The sequence below is a fragment of the Brienomyrus brachyistius genome, unplaced genomic scaffold (assembly GCF_023856365.1).
Source record: "Brienomyrus brachyistius isolate T26 unplaced genomic scaffold, BBRACH_0.4 scaffold50, whole genome shotgun sequence".
In the NCBI taxonomy this organism is placed as follows: domain Eukaryota; kingdom Metazoa; phylum Chordata; class Actinopteri; order Osteoglossiformes; family Mormyridae; genus Brienomyrus; species Brienomyrus brachyistius.
Window position 1 is genome coordinate 2003905 of NW_026042325.1, and position 13989 is coordinate 2017893.

General features: G+C 48.3%; 1 protein-coding gene across 3 annotated transcripts in view; it reads right to left on the reverse strand.

The window, feature by feature from the left end:
- The window catches only part of LOC125723508 (nck-associated protein 5-like), a 40403-nt gene that overhangs the window by 19325 nt on the left and 7089 nt on the right, over positions 1 to 13989 (reverse strand). The window contains exon 1 of one of the 3 annotated variants that reach the window (XM_049000151.1): positions 3551 to 3948. The exons of the other annotated variants lie outside the window; for them this stretch is intronic. The gene's annotated coding sequence lies outside the window, so the exon portion shown is untranslated. Of the gene's footprint in view, positions 1 to 3550; positions 3949 to 13989 lie in introns of those variants that run through there. 3 annotated transcript variants of the gene reach the window in all.

Consider the following 13989-nt stretch of genomic DNA (forward strand, 5'->3'; position numbering starts at 1 on the left):
TCTATGTATTGTGACCTATAATACTGACAAGACTGCAGAGCATTACTGACACTGAGGGACACAAGACTGCAGAGCATTATTGACACCGAGGGTCACAAGACTGCAGAGCATTACTGACACAGAGGGACACAAGACTGCAGAGCATTACTGACACCGAGGGACACAAGACTGCAGAGCATTACTGACACCGAGGGACACAAGACTGCAGAGCATTACTGACACCGAGGGACACAAGACTGCAGAGCATTATTGACACCGAGGGACACAAGACTGCAGAGCATTACTGACACCGAGGGACACAAGACTGCATAGCATTACTGACACCGAGGGACACAAGACTGCAGAGCATTACTGACACCGAGGGACACAAAACTGCAGAGCATTACTGACACCGAGAGACACAAGACTGCAGAGCATTACTGACACCGAGGGACACAAGACTGCAGAGCATTACTGACACCGAGGGACAAAAGACTGCAGAGCATTACTGACACCGAGGGACACAAGACTGCAGAGCATTACTGACACCGAGGGACACAAGACTGCAGAGCATTACTGACACCGAGGGACACAAGACTGCAGAGCATTACTGACACCGAGGGACACAAGACTGCAGAGCATTACTGACACCGAGGGACACAAGACTGCAGAGCATTACTGACACCGAGGGACACAAGACTGCAGAGCATTACTGACACCGAGGGACACAAGACTGCATAACCATACCACTGTCACATCATCAGCAAAAACAAATTCTAATTAATTAGACAAAGCAAAAATAAATAAAAAAAACACACTCACTCACTCATTTGATTTCATAATGGGAACAAACACACTAATTACTTTAAACACTGCTGTTAAAAAGGATTGAGTCTCTAGGGTGGACTCAACCACACAAAAAGAAATGAAGGAATTAATTACAAACTGAAACCCCAAGAATGCAATTTAATATATTTCCATTTTGCCATGTCACGTCAGCCTCCTCAGAACCTCCAACCGCTCCGGGGTTAAACCCACACTATCCATCGCTTTGGGGCGAGTTGATCCCTTCAGATCACAGTGACCCTAAATTAGATTATCAGGAAGGTGCAAGTGCCGTTGTTCCCTGGGAGCACCCCCAGCTGCATGGGGGGGGGTCTGTCCGGCTGGCAACCCCCCCCCCCCCCCGGGCCGAGTCGTACAGCAGCGACATTTTAACGGCCCTGGGACTCGGGATGAATGTTCATGGGAGCCACAAGAAGCCCAGAATTAGGAGAGAAAAAAATGCAGATGAACGGCACCACAGAAGGAAAATGAACAGTAGACTTAATTGACTTAAAAGATTGTTGCTGACCCTCCAACACTGTCCAGCTGATGTGCAAAACGCAGCGCGTTCTGAACGGAATGAAGGTCAGAGGAGGAGAACTACAAGGTCATTCAGGGGTTCTGAGGCAGAAATACACCAACCTGGAGCTGAAGTCAAGGCACATTCACTCACATTCAGTCTTTAGGCGTGCCATGCACTGGGGTGGGGGTTCCGGCAAGGGGCCGGGGGGAGGATTCATGCAGAGAGAGTTTGGAACACCTTCTGCACTGATATCAAAACACAGGCACCTTTTTCCATTCCTCAGATGCCTCACAAAGCTGCCTGGGAGAAACAGCACATTTACATCCACGTCACATTACAGTTAAAACCTCCACTTTAAGGGAGCTAATTCTAACACATTGTACTGGGAAAGGTTGTCATTTTAAACTTTGATGCATCTCATACAGAAGCCCTGACATCCAGAACTAATGGTGGCAAAATGCCTCAGACTTCACAGATTAAGAAATTAAGTTCAAATTAGTCAATATAATTAGTTTGAAATGATTGGTTGATTCTATTATAAACAATTTGATTCAGTTAAAAGCTGTGAAAGTCACAGTGTCAGAGTTAATGCACAGCTGTGCGAAATTTTGTTTGATCAGTGTACAAATGCATGAAATCATGGGCCACAAACATCGTTGTGGTGCTTGAGAGCGGATTAACGTCTTTTCTAACTCATGATACATTTTACATGTATACTTTGAAATTACATATGACAATTCTGGATTGACATTTATCAAAATGGGGGTAAAATCACAAGTTGCAGCTTCTATCATAAAAAAAAAAAATAAATAAAAAAAATTTGTCACTAAAAATCTTTCTCATCTTTCCATACGAATTTGGAACTGAAGTGATAATGATACACAATTCAAAACAAACCTTTTCGTTAGACTAAATGCCCTTTAACACACTTTCTAGATACTTCAGGCTATATATATATATACACAGCACATACAGAGTTTCACTAATCTAATCATTCTTCCTGACTGAACAGTATCTAGAAAATAAACCGCATTTCCAAGGCAGCTAAAGTTCTACAAGGAAAATTCTATCCAAGCCAAACCAGAGGCTGTTTTTAAACTGACCCTGACCGCAGAGTCAAAAGCAAATTATAAATCCAGTACTAAGTGGCAGCTTCTTTGTTTTTACAGTCTGTTTAACCCTAATGGAAAGAGGGCTCTTTTTCAGTCAGGCACTCACAAGGACCACTTGCGGGTCCTTCTGGCATCCCCGACATCCACAGGACTTCTGTTAGAGGGCCGATCTCACGGCTGCCGGGCCAGAGTCTCTCGTTACTCCTGTTCGTATTGATTCAGAGTCATTCTTCCGTCACCAGGTTCACCAGAGCGCAGTCTTTGGGCCAATCCGGTTTTGGAGTGGCAGGAAGTACAAGCAGATCCTGCCCCCCGCCCCTCAACACACCTGTCATACGACGCAACACGCATTCCTATCCTGCAACTAACTGGGGAACACTGGCGTGGCCAGTAAGGTACAGCGAAAGCTGGGGAAATCTTACTGACCTGGGCATACAGTACAAGCACTTCTTACAGACTCAGTCACAGATCACCGCGGCCAAACAGTATCCCCAGACAAAATGAAAGGGAAAGACGCTGATGTAGAGATTTTAAAGGAATGTAAGGAACCTCAGGCATGCTGGATGCTGCGTTACCCGGCCATGTGATTAGCACCGAAATAAGCAGATAAAGCATGAACATCATATGCGAGTTTACCGGTTTCAGCAACCATGCTGCTGTGAAGCAGAACCGAACAAGGACAAGAGGATGCAAATTTGTCTTTATGGGGGGGGTTGAGTGCTTAATGAGGTGGGAAGAAGCCCAGTGGAAAATGTACCCTTAATTAGCTATGACCCCCACACTCCCCATTCTTAAGGGGCAGAAGCTCTATGACCAGCCCTTTGGGGGGCTGTGCTGACGATGTGTGTTGGGGGGGGGGGGGGGGGGGTTCCTGACCCCCTGCCCCTGAGCCATCCCGTCTCCCTCCGATTGCCTACCCAAAATGCCGCCTGCCACAACCACAATCAAACCCTGACAGGCCCAGCAAGCTTGGAAGCAGGAATCTGGCCGTAAATTCCCTAAACACACAGATATAAATGTAACACACACCACGGCGGCCGGGCCCAAACCGACACCGCGGGGGACGTACAGCGACACCCCACTTCACAACGCTCATGGAAACAAGCGGTACCTTCCTTCCTCTAACGCCGACGTCCTTCCTCCTGCAAGCTCCGCATCGTTATCCTCTCGGCTCCCCCGGCAGCAGTGTCCTGGAAGCCCAGACCTGCGATTCCCAGCATGGGCAGAGCAGGCTGCTCTAACGCCGAGTCGCTGGCCAAGCCGAGAGAACAGTCCCTGTTAGCGCCGCGCAGCCGCCTCCCAGCCGCCTCCCAGCCCTTCTGCACGCCGCACAGAAATTACCGCCGCACTCCTACAGCAAACTGTGTGGCTGCGCCGACAGGAAAGGCTGCCATGTCTCCCATTGTTCCAGTGGCGGAGATGAGAGCGCGAGAGAGAGAGGGAGAGGGAGAGAGAGAGAGAGAGAGAGGGAGAGAGAGAGAGGGAGAGAGAGGGAGAGGCAAGCTTCCTGGACTGCCAGGCCCTGCCTACTACAACAGCTGTGGGTTCCCCCCTCCAGCCTCTCTTCCCTCCCCCCCCTCGCCCACTGCTCACGCTACCGCTTGAAATTAACCCTTTAGCTGCCGGGGTCGGTGAAACCACAAAAGGCAGCCGCGGCTTCAAAAGGAACAATGCCAGGCGGGGAACAAAGCCAAAGGATCGGGCAGGAAATCCGGCCGGCCCACGGGCCCGGCGCACGGCTCCGCCGCCAGCATTTTCACGCCCTGCTCATCATCACATGAACCGTGGACTGCGCTACGCGTCACGATGGGGGGACGAGGGGAAGCAAAAAGAAATCATACATTTTGGATTTGGTGAGATGGTAGCAAGGCAAGCAGCCATTTTCAATTCCAGCAATCATGCTCAACAGAGTCATGGAGTAAAAATCCATGTTTGGTAAGCCAGCATCACCTGCCTCCATTGTGATCTGGGCAACCGAACCACCTGATTACCAAACCTTGGGGGGTTGGTGGGGGAGGGGAGGCGAGGAGGAGGAGTTTATTTGTGTCTTGAAAAGCGAGGTCAGCGTCGAGACAGCATGTGACACCGGACAGGTGGGCCGGACCGACGCATCCAGAAAGTGCAGCAGGGCACCACGCTAGACCCCCCCCCCCCCCCCCCCGCACCAACCCACAGAGCGTGACAGAAGGGTTAGGAATAGCCAATCAAAGAGGACAGAAATGTGGTGCACTGGTGTGTGTGTGACGAGCTGAAAGCTCCCGCTCGCCCATGACAAAAAGGCACCTTTCTGACTGTCCAACACAAACCTACCTAAAGGAGACCCACCCCGAAGCTGCAACAAACTATCACACAAAGCAATCGGCCAAGCCAGGGCCCCCACGCCATTTACACTGAAGAAGAATTCCTCAGAATTGCTGCAATTATCCAGAAAGGGCTCTAGTTCTATAAAGACACCAAGGGTTGGGAGAAAAGTATTTGAAAGACAAAAGTCAGGGAGCTGAATGCATCCACCGGGCAGCATGACTGGACGAGGACGTAATGAATCAATTATCCACCTACACGTTTGGGCCCAGAATGAGGCAAACTTACAGACATTTAAGGCAAGAACTCAAGGCGTGTTTCAGCTTAACTGGGGAAGGGGGGGGCACATTTTCTTCACCCCCCCCCCCGTGACATAACATACCTCCTTTATGACGTCAGCTTTATTGTCAAATCTGTGCCAGATTTCAAAGCGTGAGCCTAATAAAAAAGAATGTGCCGCACGTCCTGCTTGGAGCTCGTAAACGCTAATGAACTGCAATTCCACGTTTTGCACGTTCGGCAGTCTGGAACTTGTGCACTAAATGAACGAAGCACTACCCCCACACCACTGCCACACACACACACACACACACACACGTAGGGTATACCTATCCTTATGGGGCCCGCTCATTCACTTCTATGGGAAAAATGCTAACGCTAACTATGACAACCTTAACCCCCACCCGGCACCCATTTTTAGTTTTTTCATAGCAGTCACTGATTTTTATAAAATAAAGGGAAAAAACAGATATTTATCATGTTATGGGGACATTGTGTCCCCATAAGGATAGGTACACACACACACACACACACACGGGAAACAGAACCATTTTGGTTACGTTCAACCTCAGTAAACTAACATCGACTGATGCCTGGTAAACATGACCAAGACCATTATTTTTTTTAAATCCTACGTTGAATCCTACAAGTGGCAAAGAGCATCAGCCACACTGGAGCAGAGACACGCATCTGTGCCGTCATGACGACAGAACCGGAGGGGGGGGGAAATCAAACTGTCTCAAACTGTCCAGATTCTCATATTTTGGTCTCCTGTTTCTGACATTCCACCCTTGGCTGGTAATCCACAGGGCGTGGCTGCACACGCGTGTACACGGCAGGTTACATGCGTGTCTCTCTCCCCATCCTGCACGTCGGGCCGGTTGACCCCTTTCTGAAGGATTTGTCCCACAACTGGCGGGGGCTTAAGGGATGGGTGCAGCATGGTGTGAATCTTCCAGCAGAAGAGATTTAGAACTACAATATACTGCAGTTCATCTGCTGTAGGGAGATAAAACTACCACATTAAAGCATGGAGTCCAGTGGTAAAGAGGAGAAATAATCTCTGCATTACACTGTAACCCATATACTGAATTTATAATGAAGTTGGGGGGGGGACGCAAATGAATACCAGCTCTGATCGGTGAGTGTATTCTTCCTGAAACATGGTGAACTAAAACTACAGACAGAGGATGGGGGCCCCAGGATCACGGCAGCGCACCCCGTATCTCAGTATGGGGGAGGTGACCGTCACTTCCCCGATAGTCAATCAGCACAGTGATGTAATAAACACAGACAGCTGGTGACCCCCCTCCCTCAAGCAGCCAGCTGAACAGACCCACAAAGGGACAAGCTGTCAGCCCCACAGCCCAGCCCTGCCGGTGCATGGCTTAATGAACGGGCGCAGGGATACAAGCACCAGAGATCGGCGTCACGTCCATCAGTAAATGAACATGTATACAAAGAAGCACCCCACTCCTCCCACCCACACACACACGCACACGCACACACACACATACACACACACACACACACACATACACACACACACACACGCACACACACACACACACACGACTGAGCGGTGTTGACTTGTGTGTAACAGACTTTGTATCGCCGCCGATCCATTGCATGTCTGCCAAGACTGAACTCACAGCTCACCCTAAATGAACCCAGCATCTTCCAACTCAAGCCACTCACATCCAGCGCCCCCCCCCCCCCCCCCCCCGCATTGCAGAGGGTACGGCTTTAAAACACAGCTTCCCCCTCCGGTCCAGATCTTTTCGTGACGGTCCCTCGGCTCTCTGCCACAAAGATCCCCACAGAGTCGTTAATGGGCACGTTTTTCTAAATGAGTTTTGAAATTTATATTCCTCCCAGCGATTGGGCACGAAGAGGGATGAAGTGGCTCTTTGTTGGGGGTGGGGGGGGTGGCAGAGCGTCACCCCCCCACCCCCCATCCGTAGCCCTCCAGAGCCAAACCTGGCTCAGTCTGCAAGACGCTGATATTCCGAATCCGGGCCCAAACCTTTATCCTCCATTCCGCTCAGCTGTTATTACCCCCGGACCTCGGAAGCAGGGCGTGACAAAATTGGGGGGGGGGTGTGTGTGTGTGAATATGAATGAATAAGTAAATAAGAACAGGACAGACGACTGGGCCGAAGATCAAAGTGCTGCTGGTTGTGAGGTGGGGAGGGTGTGTGTGTGTATATGTGTGTGTGTGAGTCTCTGAGCGAAAGGATCACAGGCCTGACAATCGGCTTTCTCCGCAAAGCCTAATGCGTCTCTCTGCTGCGGGAAGCGGCGGCTGCTTAGGTTGTCGCATGCAGTTTGGCCCTTAAATATGCAGTGCTGACAGGAACGGACGGCATCTGCACCTCTGCCCATCTGCAGCGGCGATAAATCACACGTCCGGCCGTAAACTTACAGGGAAAGGAAACGTAGATAAAAAACGGCCAACGGAACATCAGACAAGTCCGGGCGCGTGAAGGAGACCTCACAGAACGTCGCGTCAGTTACAGTCACCGTGGAAACAGCTTTTGCATGTCTAATTTGAGTAAATGGTTGTTTAAACTTTACGGAACACAGGTGGCAAAAAAAAAACTAATTTTTAATTCTTAATTCAGGCTAATCTGCCACTATTCCCATGATGCACAGCCTAGTGTGGAATATAATGGGTGGTGTAGGTGCCAGTGGGGGACATGTACCATAATTTGGCTTCATTAATCCCACCCCCAGTCCTTTGCATTAAAATTATGAAGTCCTCCCCCCCCAATATCAAACTACAAAGACAATGAGGACCATGCAGACACTGTTGATGGTCCAGGAGCACCATCACTGACAGCTTTCCTTAGTGGAGAAGTATTGGGTGGAAACTGCATGTGGTCCACGATGTCAAACTGCAGGTCACAAGCACCTGCTCCCCAGGTTTAGCACCAATCGTTAGTTTAAAAATCCATTCTTTGGGTAAAGTCAGTCGATGTACAAGATCGAGACGAACGGCTCACGGCACAGACAAGGGGTTTGAACGCTGAACTGGTGGGTGCAACTGTGTTTCGCCATGGCTGCTGGTCCACACGCGGCGAGGCAGTCCTTTAGCGAACAGTGGCGAACCTGCCAACCCCCCCTCCCCCCCCCGGGATGTTTCGGTTCAAGGGCTTGCAGCTGTTAGACGACACCCGAGCCAACGGCCGCGCACCCAACAGGACAACCTCTCCTACCTTCAACTGCCATCTTGGAAAATGGAACAAATGTAACACAGACAGCAGTTAAAGATTTAATTTTCAAACCGGCAGAACCTGTCATCCACTGAAACGTCCTTTCCTGAGAGGAACGGCATCAGAAAAATTACTAGTATTACTGTAGTAAATGCAAGTGTGTCAAACTCAAGGCCCATTGCCTCATTATATGTGACCTGGGTGAATCTGTTTAAAAAAAAGAAAAAGGTTCTAAATGTAGCATTATAATTTTACTAGGGCTGTTGATCGATTAAAAAAATAAACAAATTAATCGCATGTTGCACTGAATTAATCGTGATTAAAAACCTGTCACGATTAAGCTTGTCAATGCATATTTAAATATAAAAACAATAACAAAATTAATGTAGATTAATCACAACGTATGTAAATTTATGACACCGTTGTTTAATAGCATCTTTAATCAGAGAACTTTGCTGTCAGGTAGGAGTTTGTCTCTGTACAATGTCATTTCTTTCTGACAAACTTTAAAGATGCTTGCAAAGAGTGCGCAGTACAATGAATAGCACAAAGACAAGTCTGCCGGTTTATTTTGGTTTGTGGCTACACAATATAGCGGTTCCGCCCCATAATGTACTGCGCGATGACATCATCTGCCCCACAATGCACTGCGCAATGACGTCGGTCGCCAAGGTCTATTGCCTCCGGCTAGAAAGAATTTCATGGCATCAGTGTTATAGTTTTAGCCCCGACACAGGAAGTAAACAAAGCGCAGCAGTGTTAATTACATTAATTTAACACGTAAAATATTTTAATCGCAATGATTAATGTGCTAATTTTGACAGCCCTAAGTTTTACTACAGAGGGGAAGGATGCAGCGTATTTGGCATTTACTCATCTTGCTCTGTCCATGTAGGTGTCGCGGTTTGTTGCCAGATATTGTTAATCTTACATTAGACCAGTAATCACATTTCAACGAGCACCATTACTCTTCGATAATTCCACCATGAGTGAAAAAATACTAAAAAAGGAGCCTTCTGAGTTAAAAGAATATTTAAGGGATCTGCTCAGAGTTACAGGTAAAATGCATATTAATTGGCCTTGTAACAGAGAGGAGTTAGACACTCCGGTAGCAAAGTAACAGAATTAATCGAGACACAGATGGAAAATCTCTCTCACACACACATGTACACCACCGCGTGTGTCGTGCCATTTGGCATTCGTGTCACCCGGAGGAAATCGCACACGCGCGCGTGAAGGGAGAAACAGGCCGAGAGATGGATGGGAGGAAGGAAACTACTTTTGATGACAACTTGAATAATTCATCAAGAAGAATCTCAGATTAAAATAATTCATTAACAGATGGCATGTTGTCTTTCCATCCTGAATCCCATTCTTCTCTGGATCTGCACAGAGGGCCCGTGGTGGTGACCTCTGACCTCTCTGCCTGCACCGGTTTGCCCCCCTCCCCCAGCATCTGGGGAAGCACAGTGTAAATCAAAGTAAAGGCACAGAGACCCCGTTGTGGCGATGCGGACAGCTCTACGGGCCATAAATCGCGGGTATCAGCGCGGGGGGGGCCGGCTAATCCTGCTTCTCTGACTGAGCCTCTGCCCACCGAGCTGGGAAGGGATTGGGGTGTAAATCACAGCGGGGCAACAGCGAACAAAAGGGAACCTGGGCGGAGCTAAACTCTCTCGATAAACAAACCAGCATAAAGACCTTCATTAGGTTGAGTGTTGATAATCAGTGACAGTAAACCCAAGAAGGTCACCCCTGCCCCCCCCCTCCATTCAGTTCACCATAGAATAAAGGCAGTAATGAGTCACATCACTATGCAAGGGCAGCCTGCTGCTTGCTTGGGCTCGTCCAGAAGTAAACTGTGCTGGTTGCATGGGCCTCAGGCCTCAAGCAAACACGAAGTCCAGTGCGTGGATAGTGAGCAGAGTGAGCCGTGGGGGAGGCCAGCCATGGGGGAGGCCAGCCGTGGGGGAGGCCAGCCGTGGGGGAGGCCAGCCCCGAGCTTCTCTCTCTCCCTCGCTACCTGCACGGCGCGAGTGGGAGCCGCCGTTCCCAGCTGGGGTAGGAACTGGGAACGCGAGAGGCCAGCGGGTGACGAGGCCTGACACAACAAAGCCGCTGCACTTGCAACATCGCTCTGCCCGTTAATTCCCTGAAAAACTCTCTTCACTATAAATAGAACGAAACCTCTTACAGCTTTTCCCAGAGCACATTATTCCAATCACACAAACTACTGAGAAACTGCGGGAACGAGCCCAACTCTGAATGGCATGGAGCCCCTGACCCGGCAACATGTGACTCAGATAAACGGAAACCATCACAACCGTGCAGTTTGTGGAGGCTTGTTGTTCACGATGCAGGTGTGATATTTTAGATTGGATTCATTTTAACGTTTGAGGATCCAGTCAACAGATTGTCAAATGACTTCCCCTTCGCTCGAAGCAGAAGTCTGCCAAGATAAACCACACCTTTTAAAAGCAGAACACCAGCCAACGAGAGTTAAACTTTTACAGATCTATAAAGTGAGTCTATGCTAAGAATTAGCAGACAGAGAACTTCAGAAGAGCTTCAATATGCATGTATACTCTTAAATACACTTATTGGAGACCCTCACAAGTGCCCTTCCCCAGGGAACAGTCCATGCCTGCAGGCCACGAGCTTCCCAAATATGACACCACATTCACGGACAACACCCGTACCTCTTAATTAAAATTACTCAAATGCAAGAGCAAGTAAATCAAACTGTGTTTACGTAAATGCTACTAGTTCTTAAGAATGGAAAGCCTGACAGAATATATGGAAAGGATGACTGATCAGCCTGAGGTAAAAGGTAAATTACTATTCGTAGGTTGTTAGCTGTGTGTCGTTGTATGATTATGAGTCTGGTTGGCTCAGTGACCACCTCAATCCTGTTGGGAAAGGAAGGACAATGCTTAGTCAACGTTTTGAATATGTGTCACATATTATTCAATCATAATCAATCCAGGATTGCATTCATATTTTTTTATAAAAAGTATGCCATCCAAAAATACCAGCTCCTTCTAGCTCTGATCACCTAACCAACACCTACTGTATGTAGCTACACTTTTCGCGATGCTGCCGTGTGACAGGACACACCTTGAATGTGTTGCCATAACCGCGTCACGGTTCAGTATTGCTTTTCCAGAACAGAAGCCGCCCCCCTCCTTCCCGCTACCACCATTAATCCAGCCCCTGACACGTCTGCTCATCGCAGCAAGCGCTGCTCCTCTCCCTCCAAAACAACGAGACAGGGGCCTTGTGTTGTCTGAGTGCCGAACGCGAGGAGAACAGCTTCCAGCTGGGGGAGGAGGACACACAGCTGTGAGTTTCTCCACGTGGCAATCACGGAGGGGGCCTGCACCGCTCACATCCCACACCGGCTACCCAAGGCCTTTACATGGAGTCTGGGATAAAAAAAAATTAATAAACAAACCTTTGACTAAAAGCCTGTAAACAAAATAAATAAATAAACTAGCAGTTATAAGGCCAGTTCTTCAGGTAGAGCCTAACCTCCAACCAGATAAGGGTGGAGTGTTTACAGTGCATCTGCCTACCTAAATTCCAGCTGAACTACCTTCACATGACTGCTGGAAATCTTACAGAAAGAAAAATAATAACGTTTCACCTGGGCTTCAAGACATGACCAAATAAAGTCAAGCTATTGAGATTTTCTGCACCTCTCCCCAAACCGCTATCGCTCCTAGACTAAGCAGCACCTACACAAACACTTATGTGCCTATATCCACATCAGGGCGGGGTACGGAGGGGGGGGGCAACATCTGTAAGCAATAACATACTGTAGCATGTGAGAGGTTATGGAGCGAATTAATAGATGTTTCAGAAAGTACAGTGACCCTTTTAGCAGTGGAATGAAAATGCTGTTCTGTCTGGACTTAGCCGTGCGGGTGGGAACGCCCCCATTTCATCTGAGCGCCACATGCAGCAGACATGTACAGGAAGAGCGAGACTTGGCACATGTACGCTTGTACCACTTCTGGAGGATCTACATTTAAATTTAAGGTCGGTTCAAGCCTCAGTTCCCCAGCGTTTAACCGAAGGATGTGAGCGTGGCTGGCAGGGTCCGTGTTTCGGTCAGACTGGTGCAGCAACTTTACGATCAAGCAGCTCAACACTCCGATCTGGGTTGAGTCACTTGCTGGGGTGGATTTCTAGGGGCTGCTGTGCCGAGGCAGTAGATTGGACCAAGACGGGAGCGGGGGGGGGTGGGGGGTGGTGGTTGGGGGGGGAGTACCGGTTCATCCCAACATCCCAGTCCGCCAGGAATTCATGCCAGTGTCGCTAAGCAATACAGCATGAATTGGTGACTACCTGGTCTTCTGGATTACACATCTCCGGGGGGGGGGGGCCTGTTTAAGACAGGCTCACTGAAGACCACAGAGGACGTCCAACAACCCACTCTGTGGAAAATAATTCCAATTATTTCAGCTTTTTATCTTTGTCTCCCCACCCTCTCCTAAGTCTAACCCCCCCCCCCCCCCCCAGCAGAAATGGAATTAAGCTCGACGCAGCAAAGATGTCTTCGATTCATTTGCATACTCCATTAATGAAAGTAAAAGATTAAATATTTTCGATCAAATTTAATTACATCTGGGCCTGTTCCATTCCCGCAGGCTATGCTACCAAGACCACATTTCAGGAATGAAAAGATCAGTAAGACAGAGTAAAGCCTATTCATAGTTAGCAATTCAAGTTATTAAAATGACACAGCAATAGCACAGTATTGACTTTGGGGGGAGCCATTACACTATAGTGACCGTTGAACGTGACAGATGCAAGACTTCTACACATGTCACTCCTGGGGGGGGAGGGGGGGGGTTCTGAGGACATAGTACACACTTGTGCTTTTGTTGGTCTCTTTGTTGAAATCCGATTGCATAGCGAGAAAGGGAATTTCTATAATACTCCCAGTGGGTTAAACCAGATAGCTGAGTGAGGCTAGTAGGAAAGCAGACACACTATCAGCCTCCTGTTAAGGGCCCGACACGACGCACTAATACGCTAAAGTGAACAAGACATCAAGCCTTTAACAAATAAGTTGGCTATCTGGCTAGCAGATGGTTTCCAGGATTAGCAGAAATATAGATATTGCAGACGTAGCACTGCCACCCCTGAGGCAGCGACTTTCTGCCACTGAGTGCTGCAGGTATACTGGCATGGGAAGTCTAGTATGCAAAATCTCCCCTCCTCACCTATACATTGTTAGAAGCCGCTTACCAGCGGACCTGGAAGTTGCATTACTGGAGTTTCCTCATTTCACTGGTATCAGAAAAATACCTGTAAAACCCGTAGGTTACATCATAGGTAACCCGTGAGTATATACTAACTACCCACCAAGCCCCTACGTTGCCACATAGCTGGTTAGTCCCCTTCAAACGTGTTATTGATAAAACTCTCTCTAGTACAAACAAAACGCCCTCATTTCCAACACACCAAGAACATCAAAACCCAGTTTTGCATTTTAAAGTCACTGGATGCATTGAAGCTATGCAGTTTTCACAGCGATAATGTGCAGATGTACCTCAATTCATGGAAAAATGCACAAATACTTTCACAGTCTTTAATATAACATAGCTATTCTCTTATCATGTCATACCAGACCTCAGAGTACCTACACCAGCATCGACAATTCACTCAGTACGATAGCAAGACCACTTATCAAATCTCCATCTACAAGACAAGCTGTGAATAAGGAGACGGTTTCGAAATGGGAGGC